This window comes from Euprymna scolopes, chromosome 24 (assembly GCF_053919585.1).
Source record: "Euprymna scolopes isolate OS-2025 chromosome 24, ASM5391958v1, whole genome shotgun sequence".
Classification (NCBI taxonomy): Eukaryota; Metazoa; Mollusca; class Cephalopoda; order Sepiida; family Sepiolidae; genus Euprymna; species Euprymna scolopes.
In genome coordinates this window covers 33977283-33997688 of record NC_136505.1, presented here as the reverse complement: position 1 = coordinate 33997688, position 20406 = coordinate 33977283, and the positions used below count along the sequence as shown (strand labels likewise).

Here is a 20406-nt window from a genome sequence, read left to right as displayed (position 1 = left end):
CAGAAGAAGAAGAAGAAGAAGAAGAAGAAGAAGAAGAAGAAAAGAAATCAGAGCCAACAGTGATAAGTAGTGATAGAAAGGCGTAAGAATTTTTTTTATTGAACATAAATCGGAAATAAAACAAATGAATAAAATTATATTTTATAAGTGTTTGGTTTCAGGGAGAAATAAATTATCTGCACAAAAGAATAGTTTAAATCTTAAATCGCATATTTGTATTTTTGATCCACTGCGTGTATGTGTGTGTGTTTATATATATATATATATATATATATATATATATGTGTGTGTGTGTGTGTGTGTGTGTGTGTGTGTGTGTGTGTGTGTGTGTGTGTGTGTGTGTGTGTGTGTGTGTGTGTGTGTACAGTTTGAATTTATGAAGAAAACAAGCTATTTTCATAAGCTCTTATTCAAATATTGAGCTCTGTTGCAGTAAATATTAAACTATATATATGCGTGAGATATTGCATTACCTCATAATATTATGCATGCATATGCTTGAAATAATAAATTATACACACACACACACACACACACACATATATATATATATATATATATATATATATATATATATATATATATATATATATATAATGGGTTGAGAAATTCCAACGAGAGAAAGATGTATATTTAAATTAGGGGGGGGGGTCACAAACAATATGTATTTTTTAACATTATTTTAGTATTCCGTGTTTTGATTTTTCATTAAAAATTATGGTTAGATCATTGTAATAATGTTTTTAAGTCATTGAAATAGTTTTTAACGCGTTTCAGACGTTCTGTGAAGCGTCCTCATCAGAAAGTATTTAAAATGTAAAATATTTAGAATATACTTAAGATGTGTTTAAAATGTAAAAGAGCATTTTCGTAGTTCATTTGAAATGTTTTCCGAGCGGTAGAAATATGTGTAAATGGTTCTACTCTTCATTCGTGTGTTCAATTCTTATTACTCGCTCGTTGGAGGTGTATATATATATATATATATATATATATATATATATATATATATATATATATATACATTTCTTGAAGTTATATACTTGGATTTTACCGTCACTCGATTATTTATCTTCCACCAGACTATCCATTCATGTGTAATCACCTTTTTCTTCACCATATTCCCTCTGCTTCACTTTTTTTGTTTTCAAGTAAGATCTTTGACTTACTCGTTGTTTCATCAAATACTTTTGCATGCAAAATCCGATCCCGCATTTTGCTAATTCCTACCCTCTGATGAGAAGGAAAGTATTTCTTCGAAACTCCGCGGATTAAGGACTATCCACTTATCTAGTGTTTCCTTTTCAGATTAAATATGTTTTTTATTCATTTCAAAGTGTTTTTTAACATGTTTCATTAACTTTTTGCTCGTATATATATGTATATATATATGTATATATATATATATATATATATATACTAGAAATATGTGACCTGTTAAGTCACCCATTCAGCTCGAGTTAGATTGTTTCAATTTGAAAAAGTGTTTACACAGTTTGTTTAGTAAAAAAAAATAAAAAATTAATCAATTTCTAATCTCTCTCTCTCTCTCTCTCTCTCTCTCTCTCTCTCTCTATCTCTCTCTCTCTCTTTCCATATCTTTACTACTTGCGGTGTGATGTTATGAGTAATGGTTTAATACAAGATGTGTGGAGTCACATAACATGCAGCGGATGAGGAATATGATACAAAAAAAGATTAGTTTAGAGATGCGTAACTTGATGAGTTAATTGCAAATCACAGCTAGTTAAAGTAATTAAAACATAATTCTATCTCAAAACTTAGGCATATTTTATAATGTATATTGCGTGATGAAAGTATATATAGGAAAAATGCTTAAGGGGAATAAATGTTGGTTATGTTAGCATGGAAACATGAACATTTGTGGGTTAGTATCCATTCGCATGCTTAGTCCACTCAAAGAGAGATACTTATCTAATACAGTCTGAGTAGGTTATATTTATACCAGTCCAGGAGACTTCCTCAATACAGTCTGACAGTGTCTTGGTTATTTTTGAGTAAGAAATGACCTTGCATCTGCCAGGCTTATGTATGGTTCTGGGACGTTCAAGGAGGTCCACCATACCAGGGATTGCCTCTCGTCTGTAAGTGAAGTAAGTTTATTGTTTACTGCCTGAAGAACCCCTACCATAGAATGTCTATGGAGCTGCCCAGACAATTTTTAAAAAGTCAGAGTGCTCTTTCTTTAGGTGTGTTGGCTTGACTCTTCCCATCTTCCGCCCTCGTGTCACATCTTCCTGTAGTGGAAAGGAAGTGAATGTCTACTTCTAGTTGTTTATTACAACATTTCCCTATGATGGGGTTTGTTTTAGGGGATTTCAATGTCGCGGGATATTAAATTTGGTAGACTTGGAATGTACCGAGATCCTGCAATAGTAACAGCTTTTCGCTTTTGCAGATCTTTTGAGCTTGATATTATTGCCAGAAACATTCTCTTTCGGCCGGAGCAGAAGTACAAACAATTTGGGCGCTCTAAGATATTGCGTTTGAATATGATTTGATTAGAAAGTGTGATATTAGAATCGATATATGATTTATACGTGATACTGATTGGTCGATAGATTATGCTTCGGCATGTCAGATTTGTATACAACTAATTTAATTAACAGCAAATACAAAGTCCTTATGCAAAGGAAATAATATGAGATTATAAAATCACTTTTGAGAAACATCCGTAGTTCATATTTGTTTTCAGCTGTTAACAAAAGTGTAAAACGCGTTAGTTTTTTTTTTTGTTTTTTTTTTTACTAAGAAACGAAAACAATTTTAAGGTAGTAATTACGTTGACGCCGAATTCGAAATTAGTATATAAAAAAAGAATAAAATAATTATAATAACTAGCGAAATCTGTGGAAATTCCACAGTGGCATCTTTCATGTGTAATATATTGCTGCTGGGCATTTTGTGGACGTTCAGTGACCTCGTAATATTATTGTTACAATGCCTCCCCAGGGGACATAGTTAAACACCAGGGTCGTTTTTTAACTTGGATAAAAGGTACAAAAATAAAAAATTGTCTCAGTCGTGAAGGATTTCTCCTCCACTGAAAGAGAACGAGAAATGGAAATGCCGCATCTGAAGAACAGATACTACACTTTGAGATATTAAATCTTTTATTCATGTTAAAAATACAGTCAAAATCAACGATGAACAAAAAACGTAGGCACATGGCCAAAATACTACACTTTGATCTTGGCCAAAAGGCCAAAGACGTAATATTGTTGTACCTATTTACTATGCCTCCCCACGGGACAGAGTTAGACACCAGGGTCGTTTTTTAACGTGGAGAAAAGGTACAAAAATAAAAATTGTCTCAGTCGTGAAGGATTTCTCCTCCACTGAAAGAGAACAAGAAACGTAATATTGTTGTAGCCGTTTTGTTAAAACTGTAAAAGTATTTATTTAAGTAATCGGGTTAATGTAGTGTCAGAATATATCTGGTTATTACGGTTTATCTTCAATAGGAGTCAGTGACATATTTCTAATGCCCGGCGCAAATGGAAACCGCACGATATCATTATACTAGCTTTAGGCAGAACAGATACTACCCTTGGATCTTAGCCAGAAGACGAAGAAGGAATATATTAGTTTCACGTACGGCCCAAAAGCGGCATACATTTTTTATTTTTTATTAATTTTTTTTTTTTTTTTACATTGCGTTTTCGGTGATCGGGAGATGCTATTTATTAAAAAAGAAGATAAAAGGCGATAACAGCATATGCTTTTCCTTGTTTTGATTCTCAGGTATATACCCATTGATATTTTTTATGTAAAATGATGTGATTCTCAGTTGATTAATTGTGTCTAACTGTGTCGGATATATACTCGAGAGTAAAAACAACGAAAAGAATATGCTGTTATCATAGCCCTAGTGATAATCTACTACAAGAATTAACTTAGCGTCTCTATATACTAATTTAATGTTCGTAGTATGGCATGGCCTTCTATCCTCCTTATTAATAAATAGGATATTCTGATCGAGTAATTTATAATCTGGAAACCGTGACACACATACGTACGTTAAAGGTATTACGACATTAATATGTGGATGGTAAAATCACATTTAGCTTTCGGTAATTTCTATTTGTTTTAAGTAATAACGAAGGAGTAAAATGGTTTATGTGTTTATAAAGAAAATATCTTGACACATCCGAAACAGACATGACGTTCTATGGTGTAGCGTAGAATTTTTACAAAAAAATTTTCCATGTTTTGTATTTCACTTTATATTATTTAATTATAATTATATTATATTGTTTATTATTTTATTTAATTATAATTTAGTAAGAATAAATACAATAATATACCAATATTAGTAATACTAGTATTGCTATTTTTTTCTTTCGATAACAAAGATGGCAGCCATATGGAAAATATTCCTAAGCGGAATTAATATATTTTGAAAATAACTATAGCGAAATACTTGGGTCTTAAAATATTGGGGTAGAAAGAAAAGCACAAACGCATGCACGCCTATACACACGCACACATACATATATACATGCATACATACATATATATATATATATATATATATATATATATATATATATATATATATATATATATATATATATATATATATATATGATGAAAATTACGAAAATAATATTCCAACATGATGGAGAAATGAAAAAATATTAAACCAAAAGTATTTATGTATTCATCAACGTCTCGTTTTCATTTCATTTCAGAGTTGTATAACAACGCAACACGTATCCGTCGATAATTATGTGTGTGTGTGTGTTTGTGTGGCCTAAAAGTAGGAAATACTTATACATGTACACCTGCATGCATCTTTCATATTAGTAGGTCTCTTATTTTATATAATATTAAGTTCTATAAACTTCTACGTTCTTCTGTCTAATATCGTAATATGATACACAGTTAAAAACTTAACATTCACAAACACAAACACACACAAGCACACAAAGCACTAACACAAATGCACAAAACACTCACAAACACACGCACACGAACACATACACAAGAACACTCACACACACAAATATACACACACACAAACACACACACAAACACACACACAAACACGCACAAATTCACACACTCCAACACACATAAACACACACACAAACACACATACAAACAAATACAAACACACAAACGCCAACACACACAAATTCACATGCATAAATGCACACACAAACACACACATAAACACACACACAAACACATACACGAACACACACACACACACACAAATATCCGAATACACGCACACAAACACACACACTCAAACACACATAAACACACATACAAACACGCACAAACGCACACACAAATACACAAACGCAAACACACAAATTCACATACTCAAACGCACACACAAACACAAACATAAACACAACAAACACACACTCACACACACACGCATAAACATACTCGTACATATGCACATACAAACACACTCATACACATACACACAGAAATACACACATACTCAAACACACACACACATACAAACGCACACACATTCAAATTCGTGTTGTGTGTTATTTATGTGTTTGTTTATGTCATATTGATTCAAAGCTTCTTTACCGTTTGTGTTTTTGATATCCTAAACAGAGAAATGGGAAACATCCGTCTTATATGCACACTCAGACATATTCTAACACACCTTTCTCATATGAATGTATATGTTATCCTATATTTTGTGTTAATCAACTAATTACAATAATACAAGCAACACCCTTCTGATTTCATTCATTCGATGCGTATGAAGTATTTAAACAGTTAATAAATAAATAAATAAAAATATGGATTATTTCCTGGCGCGTAATTCTGTGAAATACGTCACCCGTAACGCAATGGCCGGCGTTATAGACCGGCATCACTTGTTTGTGCGCATGCGCCTTGCCTTCGATTATTTTACACAAGTTTTGACATTATCAGAAACGTATCGACGTATTAATAAGCATTATTGATCGGCTAAATTTATAGATCTATTGATAATTCTTATTCATGTTATCGGAATTGGTAGCTAGTTACTGCCGCGGGTATTTTTGCGACTTCCATATTCAAAATAGCATTGGAAGTGGCCTGTTAGCAAAACGATCCGCTGCGTAAGCACGCCGGAAGTACACCTACAACAGGAAGGACATATTAGCCCACAAAGTCGAATAATAAATGTTACTTTACACAGTCAAAAACTGACAGGGTTCCATGTGATCTCTCTCTTTATTTATTTATTTATTTTTGCTATCTATCTGTATATCTACATATGTATCTTTCCGTCTATCTATTATATATATATATATATATATATATATATATATATATATATATATATATATATATATATATATATATTTAAATATGTATGAATAAAAAGTCAATAGGAAAAATATATGAATGTTTATATCTTTTCTGTATTTATTTCCTGTGTGTTGACGTGTAGGAATACAAAAATTCTTTTGAAAAAAACAAGAATGTTTCCTTCAAAAGCACATAATTTTCGACCGATCCTTCGATCTTCCTCAGTGTGAATGCTGAATATATATATATATATATATATATATATATATATATATATATATATATATATATATATATATATATATATACTCGATGGTAGTTCCGAAAGTAAGGCCTCTTATTTTTTAAATCTAAAACAAAAACATTGAAGAACTACGAGTACGTGGTATCATTAAAGCGAGCGACATTTTGTGTCGAAGAATTTATTATTTCTACATAGTCACCATTATTCCCAACACAATTTTGCCAGCCTCTTTTAATACCTTGATGGTAAAAGTCCAGAGCGCCCTTTGTTACTTACATCTCTGTCGCGACTCTGAAATCGACGAACCTGTCTCCTAACTCTACTAACATCTATTGCATCGGCCGCGGAAACGTTCAAAAGGTGCCGGTGAATGTTGATCAGTTCCATTTTTTTTTTTTTTTTGTGCACAGAGGAATTCAATGACGCGTATCTGCTTCTGATGCACGTCCATGACAAAGGATGCGTCCTTGGAGTCTCACCCGGTTAATATTTTCAACATTGAGATGAAACTTTCAGGTCATGAATGCGTAAGTTCAGTCATCACAGCAATACAAATTTCAATCTCCTCTGATCTATTCGGGTGGGCATTACTTTTTGAACAGCCCTCGTAAAATAATAAGTTGGATGCACGCTATTCGATTCGTCCAATGAAAGTAATTAATTTTCTCAATTAACATGAAATACGACTATTACTAAGTATGGGAGTTAAATTAATATTTTCATTATGTTTTGCAATATACGTGTACTAAATACGTTTTATAATAATATATATTCAAATTCTTTTTGCCATTTCATGTCAGTCAAGGATACGTCCGTCAGAATGTGTGTCTGCGGCATCAGCTTCCCTACACTTTTGAGCTGAGATATTGTTCTGATCAGTCCTAGAAGGTATACCTTCCCAGACTTTATTCTCCCTCTTTGAAAAAGCTGTGGTTTATTGACTGAAGCGCTTCTATCAGCCCACTGGGGAATGCCGAATGTTCATGGATTTACGTGGAGTTAGCGTTGTTATAGTAAGCTGGCTTTTCTACCTCCGCCTTCCGGTCTTATACCATCTCTTCTTTTGGTGGGTGAGGTTGATACCATGCTTTGTAATTTTAGCTGAAGGTATTTAATAATAAATCGGCCGACCAAAATACAAATATAAAATGGTGTATAACTACAAGTAAATAAATAACTGGTCTGCAATGGATACGGGGAACGGCCCGGCTGAACTCATACTACCGTCGTACTCTACAGCACACGGCGTTTAGGTGTAAGGAGTTCAGATTTGAGTCATGTTTAGTTTAGATTCATGCAAAAAAAGTAAAAGCGGGGCAAAGCTTTTCGTAAAATCTTCCGATTTTTTGTGAAATCTTAACAATAGGCACCAGTATTAAATTACATTCCAAATTACAATTTCTTTGGAGTATTAAATCGGATAGATTGGTACTTGTAGATAGACCACTCGAGATAGTTCATCGTAGGAGGAAGGATTAACAGTATTTTAAGGGATCATCATCATCATCATCATCATCATCGTATGAATCCGCAGATTCTATTCTTAGTATTAGTTTTCTTCTGTTTTTTTCCAGTCAGAATTATTTCTAGAAAGACATCGGATACTTACGAGAGGGACGACGAGAAGGTTGCTAACATCCCAAGTTAAAATATGGAACCAACTGGATTCGAACTTGGAGAACCCAGGTATTCAGTTCGTTTTGTTAATCACTTGACTACCGCCACCTCCCGTTTTAAGGGATGGTGGTGGCTAAGTAGTTAATAACGCGGCCTGAAAACATGAGTACACCAAGTTCGAATCTAGTTTATTCCACAGAAACACTTTAATCAAACCCATATTTGACTTTGTGGAAGAGTTAAATATAATAAGGAAGGAGTATCTGTACTCTTTTTATTACAATATGTTATGCGTATATGAATAGAATCACTTTGCGTGACGTTGTACCAAACTATTTAGATTTTTGTTTTTATCTTGACTAAAAATGACTCATACGTTGTCTAAATACAATTGGATATATTTATAATTATTATTTGTATTCATCGAACTACTGTTCTCATCTTGAGTGTGATTTTCACAACGTTTCGGTCGATATAACTTCCGACCTTCTTCGGGTGTATCTTGTTTCTATCTTGGTTAAAAATGACTTATATGTTGTCTAAAAAAGCTATTGGATGTACTTATAATTAATTATAATTATAATTCGTATACATTAATGATATGATGATTAAATTATTTTTCGATTCCGATAAAATCACCGATTCTGTTTTTAATTCCCGATTCCGATACAATTACCAATTCTGATTCCGAAGCTATAGATTTGGTTTTCTTTAGATTACAGTCAAAACCCGTGTGATATACGGTATATATTTTCACGAAAGTAAAAATACAATTATGTTGGTGATTTATAGATTCTAATTTTGTTTATACCTTAACATCAATACGTATTTACCGCTTTTTGTTGTTTTGTTTTGTGTTTTTTTTTCATTGGTACCAGCAATGGAAAATTAAGTTTTAAACAAAAACAAACCGAGCGATTAACAATTAAAAGAACCGACCTTCTTCGGGTGGATCTTCTCAGACTCGGAAATGTTTCTGCCGAGCTTGGGAATTTAGACGGAATTTCGAACGGAACCCTTTATTTACTTCACGGGGCTAGCATGCTCTTGTTTCGTCAGCCATGGCTGGATAGAGATCCTAAGTAATTCGCAATTGTATTTTTCTGTCGACCACACTGAGAATTGAACCTTCAACACTCAGGAGAATATCACTTTTACAATTGATTTTTCCAAGTACGCTAACCACTGTGCCATGGGTCCGTGTAGACAGTAGTCCGGCGAATCCAAATAATGCGAATAACCAATTCTCATCTCAAAAATTAGAAACGTAGAAACAAAGTTGTTCGCTTTATTTTTCTCTAGTTGTGATAATAGCGACATTCATTTTTTCTCACGTTTTTAGAGCACTGTATGGTTACTTTTCTCATCACTCGTTCTGTTAGAGAATGGATCAAGTGAGAGAGAGAGGGAGGTGTGTAAATTTTATTGTAGACACGTTGACCGGAAGTCAAGATCAGCTGATCGGATTGCGTGTGAGCCACGTGATCAGATTAGCTGAATCGTAAAGATTTGGTTTGGGCGTAGGTGACGGACGGCTATCACAGACAGTCTCCTTCCCTTCACGGGGAGGGGGGCGCTGACGTTTTTTTTTTTTGTTTGTTTTTTTGTTTTTTTTTACAAGGTGGTTACCACTTATCAATGCCCGGAAGCCACTCAGGGATAAGGGTTATTGTAAGTACAGTACGTTAGTGTGGATATTTAAAGTGTCTACTTAAGGGGGCGGTTCATAAGGAATTTGTTTACGTTGGACTTGAAGACATCCAAGTTGTAGTCAGGAGGGAAACAGGCAGACGGAACAGAATTCTACAGGCGTGCAGTTCTAAGAAAGAAGCTTTGTTCATGGAATCTACGTTTTGATTTAGGCATAGATAAAGAGTGGGGAAAGTTTTTGACAGTGGATTCAGCTAGACGGGTGTTTTTGTGAAAGATTAGCGAGGGGGGCAAGATTGGAGTTCAGACGAGCACTTGCCATGGAAATAACGATAAAACAAAAATAGGCATGCAACGTCTCTTCTGTGGGAGAGAGGTAGCAGGGAAGACAAAAAGGGCACCCCCACTAAGCCACGAAGTCTATTTTGTACTCCGTCAAGGCAGGATAGGCTGTTTTTAGCCGCTCCTGCCCAGATATAGCAACAGTATTCCATCCTTGGACGTACTTGGCTTTTATATAGATAGAGAATGTGTGTAGAAATGAGACCCAGAGAAACTATACAAGCCAGAGATTCACTTTCCATCTTCTGCGAGACATCTGGAAAGTGAAATGAACTATAAAACAAATTCCTTGTCTGGGAGTGATTGAATCTTCGTCCAAAAGAAATGTTTCCAGATGGACCAACATCCAAGACGCAGAAGGCATGTCGAAAAATACATGGACCACACACACACACACACACACACACACACACAGCGGCATATGAAATATCATTTAATAGAAAAAGCAGCTAGATGATCACATGACATTAACTCTGATTAGACGATCACACACACGATCCCCTTTATGATAAATGATACAACAAATATAATTTTGGTGACCTTTATGATTCGTCACCCTTATTAGAGATAACAACGCAACAGTTTCCCTGAAGGGCGAACTAAGACAAAGTTCTGCAAAAATAAGCGAATCCAGAGACAGAGGGAAATCTTCGCCACGTCCCACTTTTGACTTTCTGTACGTGACGCAATTTCATGTACATGTAGCCCTAAGTTTAATTGTACTTATAATATAAAATTCCATGTTCTTTCATGGAATTACTTTAAACATATTTAAAATTGCACGAGTGTTGATTACTCGAATTCACTAGCCAGCAGTTGTCTCTCGGTCTAAAATCGAGCCTGTTAATAGAACATTCGTTTGAATAGGCACGAATCATCAACTGGCGTGCAAATCTTACCAAAGAGAAAAAGAGATATATATTTCTTTCTTTCTTTTTGTTGCCACGTCTCACTTTAGATTTCCTCTTTTTTTAAAAAACAACTTCCTGTACACGTAGCCCTAACTCTAATTTGACTTCTAATGGAAATTTTAAGTTTCTTGCTAAAACATATTTTGCATGCAATTTTCAATGTTTAACCATTGCTTTTATACGTACAATACCTAATCAGGACACAGCGTGCCCTGGTTTTATGCATGGATAATTTTCTACTATTGCGATCTATCTAATGTTTTAGCGTCCTTCTTAACTAATTTATAGTAAGCAAAATCAAAGTGACAGAAATACAAACTATAGCCATGCACAACCCCGGACTGCAAAGAAAGTCAATGAATCGAATATCAGAAAATGTTGTTGTTTTTTTTTTTTCATCTCCTCTTTCTCGCTTGGCGTGTTGGACACGTTGTTAATGTAGATCTTTGTAAGGAGTGTCGTTTCGTGTTGCTTTCCGCTTCTGAAGCACTGCATTCGTCAAGCTCCGTTGCGTTGTTAATTCAATTCGTTTGTGTTCGTTAAGGTACGTTGACTTGGAAATTCAATTCGTCCAAGCTTCCGCGTGATTAAACGCCTCGGTTCATCGTCTTTGCGTCTGTGTATTCGTACAATTTCGCTTCGATATCATCCGCTCTTAACCTTACACGTTCATGTTCGAATTACGATCGCGGCAACAAATATGAACGTCTTCACATTCTTCCATTATTAGAGACTCCCTTGCCTTCGTCTATAGATCAAAGTGTAGTAACTGTTTTGTCCTTGGACCGAGCAAGGGGAATCCTTCTTAACTGAGAGATAGGGAGATATCGGGTAAGAGAGGTAAAGACAAGAATAAGACATCCTTCTTGACTACGACATTTTTTATTATTTTTATCCTATATATATATAGGTACTAGTGCACTTATTGATTCGTGCTGAAATAATAACGTTATTATTTAAAAAGCCATTCTTAACATGGGGAGGGTGTTTTGTACCTATTCTATACTTTAACTTTACAATTGAATAAAAAAAAACATATCATAAAACTTTAATTAAACTTGGAAATACGATAAAAAAATAGCGCGGACTAGTAAGTGCACTAGCACCTATATATATATATATATATATATATATATATATATATATATATATATATATATATATATATATATATGTCTAAGTCTCTCTTACATGACATGAACATTAAATATAACTTTGCATGCACGCACACATACGCACAGATAGATATTGATTAGTTTCATAACTTTCCTTTGCGTGCTTCTAATTTTAATTCAATATTTTTTAAATGTACTTAAACTAGCAGGGAAACCCGACGTTGCCCGGGAGTGAATGATAATCAACGAGTCTTTCATATTCACACATTTTTATTGTCAGAAAAAATCGGTGAAATCGCCCATTTTCAATCAAATCGATTGATTGCCTGTTCTAGATGGGGACACATCGCGGTGCACCAGGAGGAAGCTTTATATGTCTCCCCACATTGACGTAGTTCACAATATATTGTAGTCTATATTGCACTATAGAGAACCTACTGTTGAGTTAATGGGATTATTCTTTATATCTAATGGCTTACATTAAAGTGAAAAATGCAAAACTCAAGTATCATGCTTCAATTGTGCTCTAAACAGAAATATTCATTTTGAATTCGCCCCTGTCATATCAAAGAACCTACTGCTGATTTTATATGTCGGGCTTTTCGGCTTGTGTGGTAATCAAACTTCTTAGCTGTGCTTGTGATGTTAGGCTGTGTATAGTGTTAACTTTGATCAAAATTCCCTGTTTCTTCTTTCATCGGATTATTTTGATTATCGATACTTATCGAATATATTCCGATACAAAACCTACCTAAGACCACTGCCAGGCACATAGTTTACCTTTGTGTGAAATTTCATAAAAATCGGCGAAGCCGTTTTCGAATCCATAGGGAACGAACTCGCGCACGCACACGCACACACACACACACACACACACACAAAGTTCCTTTTATATAATAGTAGAGATATTGGGTTGTCCAAACATAGTGACTTACTTAAAATAAATACGTATTAGATACGTTTGAAGTCAAAACAACGCATTATTAAAAAATAAATAGATATATTAATTTGTTTAAAATTTATATTGAAATTATTTAAATATATTTGGAAGATACACTTCATCATCAGTATGTCTTCCATTCTTTTTTTTTTTTTTGCCATGTTGTTGCTGGAGCATAGAATCAGTAGAAGTAGTCTTTTCAAATGTCGGAACGGTGCGTTGGTTACGCGGAATTCACGTTAGGGTTTGTGTTCCTTGATAGAAGCGTTGGTTAAGTTTGAATAAAATAAATACGTATTAGATACGTTTGAAGCCAAAGCAACGCATTATTATAAAATAAACAGATATTTATTTTGTTTAAAGTTTATATTGAAATTTATAGATATATTTCAAAGATACACTTCATCATCAGTATGTATTTCTTTCTTTCTTTTTGACATGTTGCTAACGTGAATTCCACGTGAAAGTAACAATCCTTAATATTAACTTTTTCCGTTAAATTAACAATCCTAAATATAATCCTTTACGTTAAATTGGAAGTCCTAAATAGTTTCCCTTTACGTTAAAGTACCAATCCGAAATAGTAACCTTTTACGTTTAGGTAGTAATCCTTAATAGTAGTCCTCTACGTTAAATTAGCAATCGTTAACAGTAACCCTTTTCGTCATACTAAATAGTAACCCTTCACGCCAAAGTAACAATCCTGAATAATAACCATTTTACATTTAATAACAATCCTAATAGTAATTCTTAAATGATCACCTTTTACGTTTTATAAAACATTAAAACAACATTAAAAGCAACATTAAAACTTTAAAACGTTGACTAGAAAAATATAGAAAAAAACTAAATGTTTAAATGCTCAACTCCTCACATAGTCCCATGTAGACATTATCAAAAATATAGGGTGTCCCGAAAGAAGCTGAATTGATCAAATATAAGATGGAACAACAGAAGCAACAAATCAGTAAAAAAAAAAGATTTTAGAGTGACTAGAATGACGGTAACGAAGTCATCAGAGGTAGTTACACCACCGAGGAGCGGATATTTATCATAAAGTGGTACTTTTGGTCGAATACAAATTTCAAATCCGTCAGCTTCTTTCGGGACACCCTGTAGTAGCCTTTCAAGTTCCAAATGGCAATATATATTGTTTGGGGTGAATAGAATTTAAAAAAATAACTTGTAGCATAAAAACAATTAAAAAACGATTGTATCAAGTGATAAAAAACGATTAAAAAATGATTGTTTTAAATGATAAAAACAATTAAATAAACGATTGTATCAAATGATAAAAATAATTAAAAAATGATTGTTTTAAATGATAAAAACAATTAAAAAAACGATTGTATCAAATGATAAAAACAATTAAAAAATTATTGTTTTAAATGATAAAAACAATTAAAAAAACGATTGTATCAAATGATAAAAAACAATTAAAAAATTATTGTCTTAAATGATAAAACCAATTAAAAAAACGATTGTATCAAATGATAAAAACAATTAAAAAATTATTGTTTTAAATGATAAAAACAATTTAAAAAAAACGATTGTATCAAATGATAAAAAATTAAAAAAATGATTGTATTAAATGAAAAGGAAAAAGGTTGAGATACCGTAAAACAAAAAAAAAAACCAAGGCAATGCTTTTCTTTACATTTTATGCCGATGAAAATATGAAAAGGCGCGAAATTCTTAGTATTTTAAGATAATGGTAAGAATCAAGTGAGTCAAAAATGATTTCTCCGCCATTGGAAATGTCTTGGTCCTATTTGTATTTTCTTCCAATTCCTCATATCGATCTCTATTGATTTTTTACACATATTTTTTCTTCTTTAACCTTGCATTTATTCTGATAAAGATACTTGGATATACGTCATGCGTAAAGCCCGGTCTTTCCGCCTGTGTCAGTAGAACTGAGGATCTAGTAAAGTTCTCGTTGCATGTCAGAAAAAAGTGGATCCACTAGAATTTTCATGCTACGGAATATTTGAAATTAGTGAATTTATATATATATATATATATATATATATATATATATATATATATATATATATATATATATATATATATTTACCGGGCACTATATAATTTTATTACAATTAATAGTTTATCATAAAAACAGATATTAAAAAAATGTGGCCCGTATGGTTACGTATTCGGTTCGGCTTAAGTGGTTTGAATCAGAAAAAAAAGTGAGTCTGCAAAGCCAGTTAAATATAAAAAATAAAAAATGAAATGCATAATTAATCTCTTTATGGTCGCTGTATCTCTCCTCTCTTATACTGTCTTTCTCTCTCTCTCTCGCTCTCTCTCTCTTTCTATATATATATATATATATATATATATATATATATATATATATATATATATATATATATATATATATATATATATGAAATAAAATGTAGGTGGAAGGACCTGGATACTCAACGTTTCGCCCAATTTATGCGGGCTTCTTCAAGAGGGATGGTCGTTGATCAATGACCATCCCTCTTGAAGAAGCCCGCATAAATCGGGCGAAACGTTGAGTATCCAGGTCCTTCCACCTCCATTTTATTTCGTATCGTCGGATTTAATCCAGCTCAACAATCATATATATATATATATATATATATATATATATATATATATATATATATATATATATATATATATATATCGTAACTCTTTGTCCAGCTAAGATTTAATTAGTATTGCTACAAGTGACAGTATTTTGCTTTTGCTATAGATGGACTATTGTAATCTATTTTTATTCTTATTTCTTTATTACTTTTATTGTATGGCCGTCACTACACATATATATAAAATATAGAATAGATTTATTCTATTAGGTACAATAATAGAAGTCCGTGTCGGGTAGCAACAATTGGTAAGTAAGTTGACAAATAAATCGCTAAATTTTCGAATACGAACTCGCAGTTTCAAGCGACTTCAATCAGTTTCACTCTTTAAATATACACGTGAAGTTTGCTTCATTTTTTTTAATATAATTCAGTCCCATAGCTGATGAATATTTTTGCACGTATTTTGTATGATCAAAATATACAATAAAAAGCATAAGCGGAACAAGCGTTGATAAACTCAGCTTTAGTACGATAATGATATACTTAAATAGAATTTTTGAACATTTTCTGCTCATTTCATAAACCATTGTTTAAGAATTGCCGAGATGTAAGGAAAATATTGCTATCAACGGAGTGAAATGTTAAGATTGTTGCCCTAGAAAAGACGACATGATTTCATTTCCGTTTGATTGAAACCGGTTTTCCTACTTTTTTTCTATTTTTTTTTTATTATTTTTATTTATTTATTTTTTTGTAGACTATCTACTAGTTGGCTAGTTGTGTACAAATCCAAAAAGTGACAGAAGCCTTCCATAATATCTGAAAGTAACACAGTGTTTAACGAGCGAGATCGGAAATGCGCCGCGGTACTACTCATCCTCTCTACCGATACAAGTTATGACAACAGGGCCATTGCCATCACCCACAAAATGCGCCGTCGGATTGACACGAATAGCAGAGACGTGCTCAGGGTGACGAAAAGAAAGTTTCCTGTCACGGTTATGGTCTTTGCTTTCAAATGAGAGCCATATCATGCCACCTCACGTGTTCGGATCGGCTCGAAAGTCAGCACAAAAATATACTCGGATGTGTTGAAGAGTGTGGTGATCCCCTGGTACAATCAGGTGGCCGCTGGCATACCCTGGGTGTGGCAGCAGTACTCTTCGCCGGCCCACAAGTCCAAAGAGGCCTGGCTTCAGAAGAAGTGCTACGACTTTGTGACTTTCTCTCACTGGACCCTCTTTCTCAACCTGCTGGACTACTTCGTTTGGTTATACGTCAAGAACATTACCAACATGACTTCCCAACAACATCAAAGCCAGCCTGATCGACACCATCCACCGATTATTCGCTGAGCTCCCGCCGAGGCTGGTGGAAAAGGCCTGCTCCCAGTTACGGACCCATATCGAGGGAGTGATTAAGGCTGAAGGCAACTACATTGAATAGATGTCAACTCTACTACATAATCAACTTACCTGAACTGATTTTTTCAATAATTTTTTTTTTTAAATAAAGCTGTAGTGTTGTTTTCTTTAAAGCGACACTTTTTATAGTTCCACCTGTATTAATATTTCGAGGTATTAAAACAGTGTTTTTACATGAACTTGAGTTGAGTATTGACTAGCGATTTTCAAGCAAATATGTTTAAATTAATCGTTTTATGCACTCATCCCTCCCCCTCTCTCTATTTTCTCTCTCTCTCTCTCTCTCTCTCTCTCTCTTTATCGATATATATCTCGCACAGACACACGCATACACAGTGTGTAATTGAAGTAATGTTAATAAATCCCCCAACAATTTCGCTCCACTTTTATGTATTCTCCTTAATGTATCCTTAAAATCAAAATATGAATATACTAAGACTTATGTGAAGGATCCATATTTTAATTTCAATCAAAATCCATTAAATAGTTTGCTTCAAGCAATTATCATATACGGCATAATCGCGTTGACACACCGGTTCTCGTCAGATCACCGAAGTTAAGCAACGTTGAGCCTGGTTAGTATCAGATGGGTGACCATTTGGGAATTCTAGACGCTGTATGTGCTCTCCGCTTATCTCGGCATTTGTTTCCAGTCGTCCTGTACTTCACTTGCCACTGGTATTTAACAATGTCGTCTCAGGAGAGGTGTGGTTGGAGATTGCGCACCTCCTGCCACAAATATTTCACGCGCAAGCAACCCTTCGTGGGTATCCATAGTTCGTCCAAGACTGAAGGAGCCTGCCTCAAGCAATTATCTCAAGTTGAAAGCTTAAGCTTAAAGGGTTTCTATAGGCAACTGAGATTTTAGGTATTTTGCTTAATTTGTGTCTAATTTTTGCCAATCAAGTTTAATGCAAATCTGAAATATTTGAATTGGGGGATCTCTATATTGTGTCAAAAAAACTTTAATATGTAACTATTTTTACTAGTTATATTTTAATGTTTTAATATTTTAAATTTTAATATTTTTGTATTTCCTAGTTTTTATTGGATTCATACATACTTTAATATATATTAGTATATTATACTTCCTTCACTTTCAATCTAAATGTTATTAATCCAGTTTTTATCTATATTTTACATTCTATATAATTCTGGCCATTCTGCTCTTGAGATGAGAAGCATTTAGTTTCGAAATGGCATGGACTAGAATAGTGTTTCTCTCTTATTCTTACCTTATTGATCTGATGGTATGATAAAGTTATATGTAACTTCCATCCCTCATTTTTATTTGATATACTTAATTGTTCCTCTTAACAGTGTTGAGCTTTCTCTGTCTTGATAAGTTTGTTTTGTTAAAGATTTATCCTTTCATAACTTCATCGTATATAAATACATATATATATATATATATATATATATTATATGTACGGGCAATTTAATGGCTGCTTCGGTACGGGGGGGCATGGTTTTGAACGCCGGCTAATCATAATATTTTTTTCATTTTCGATTACTTTTTTATTGTGTTTGAAAGATCATAGTTTAAAGTTAATTTCTCAAAGAAAAAAGTGTGCGAAATAAAAATTACACGGAATTTTATCTCAAATCTGAAAAACCCTACATTTCACGTAAAAATTCATTATGGCAAGGTTCGTGTTTACATTTTTCTGGCAAGAAAAATATAAGTTTTCTGGAATTATTTTCAAGTTAAGTTTTAAGTTAAGATAATGAATTAATACAATAAATGTACTTAAATTGTGCTAAAAAAAAAGTAATAATTATCCGAAAATGTGACACTGGTAGGAGCGAGACTTGTTTATCGTATAAAAAAAAACTTTAGCGGCAAAATTCAAATATATATGGAAGGACAAATTAGACATAATTTATTTATTTATTTAACGTTATTCCGGCATACCGAACGACTTCTTTTTTTTTTTTTTTTTTTTTGTCGCAGACCGCCTTCCTTTATTTAAAATTGCGTGAAAGTTAATTAAATTCATTAATTATACTACTGACAATTTATTCATTGAAAAGAAAAGTTAGCACCATTATTTATTAATATTAATACAGAATTACAATTGGTTAAGAAAACAATTTATAATTATTGAAAAAATTACACACTAAAAAAATACAAACCTACGTTAAACTTTATCATAATGTTTACGTGAAATTTAAAGTTGATAAACACAAACAGGCGGGTAGTTGAAGAGAGGAGGAGGGTAGGTAAAAGAGACTATTTTTTTTCAAGTCTGTGCATCCGTACTTACCGACATGGAACGTTCGTATAATTGTCACCATTTTTTCATTAAATTATTTTTCTATGCTCCTGTTTTTCAATTTATTTTTTTTTTACTTTATTTTCAAAGATCGTATGAACATTATTTTATGTTGATGATTATACGTTCATGCGTGCAATGGAAATATAAGAATCTTACATGTAAAGATAACGTTAAAAATGTAAGCGTAAAAAAAGTAGAAATAATTTTTGCAATTATGATTTTTTTGTGTGAAAATAATAAATAAACAATGCTTAATTCGATGATAATATTGGTAGTTCGAGAAATTAATTTTTCTTCGGGTTATACCGATTTCATTAATACGAACATTAGGGTCTTTTTCTCGCAATGTTCCTGCAAAAATTATTTTACTTTTTTATTGTTACAAATTACGATGCTTTATTCGCATAAAAAAGCAAAAATAAATTATTGCGTTTTTTATTTACTACTGGAAACCATAACTTTAGTGAAGGCATTTTTGTTTAAACAAAATAATACATTTTCACTAAGATATAAATAAAAAATAATTAGTACATTATATTCCGCTATCATTATTTGATGAATACTGAAAATGTAATTAAAATTGGTTAATTTCCTGTTGTTTGGTGAATTTTTTAATAAAGGGAGGGGTCAAAATGTTTATACATTTTGAGCATCGGCATTCATTTTGCCAGTACCTAATATTATATATATATATATATATATATATATATATATATATATATATATATATATATATATATATATATATATAAGAACAAGTAGTTAATAAAACATGTACAAAAACACTTTGAAAAAGAGTTAAAACATATTTAATTTTAAAAAAGAAACACTAAATAAATGGATAATCCGTGGAGTTTCGAAGAAATACTTTCCTTCTGATTAGAGGGTAAGATTTAGTAAAATGTGGGATCGGATTTTGCTTGCAAAAGTATTAATTGAAAATACAAGTAAGTCATAGATCTTACTTGATAAGAAAAAGTGAAGCAGAGGGAATAGGGTAAATAAAAAAGTGATTTCACG

General features: G+C 32.8%; 1 pseudogene; it reads left to right on the top strand.

Annotated features, from left to right (window-relative positions):
* The first annotated feature begins 17613 nt into the window (after positions 1-17613).
* LOC145246928 (5S ribosomal RNA) lies at positions 17614-17730 on the top strand (annotated as a pseudogene).
* The last annotated feature ends 2676 nt before the right edge of the window (positions 17731-20406 follow it).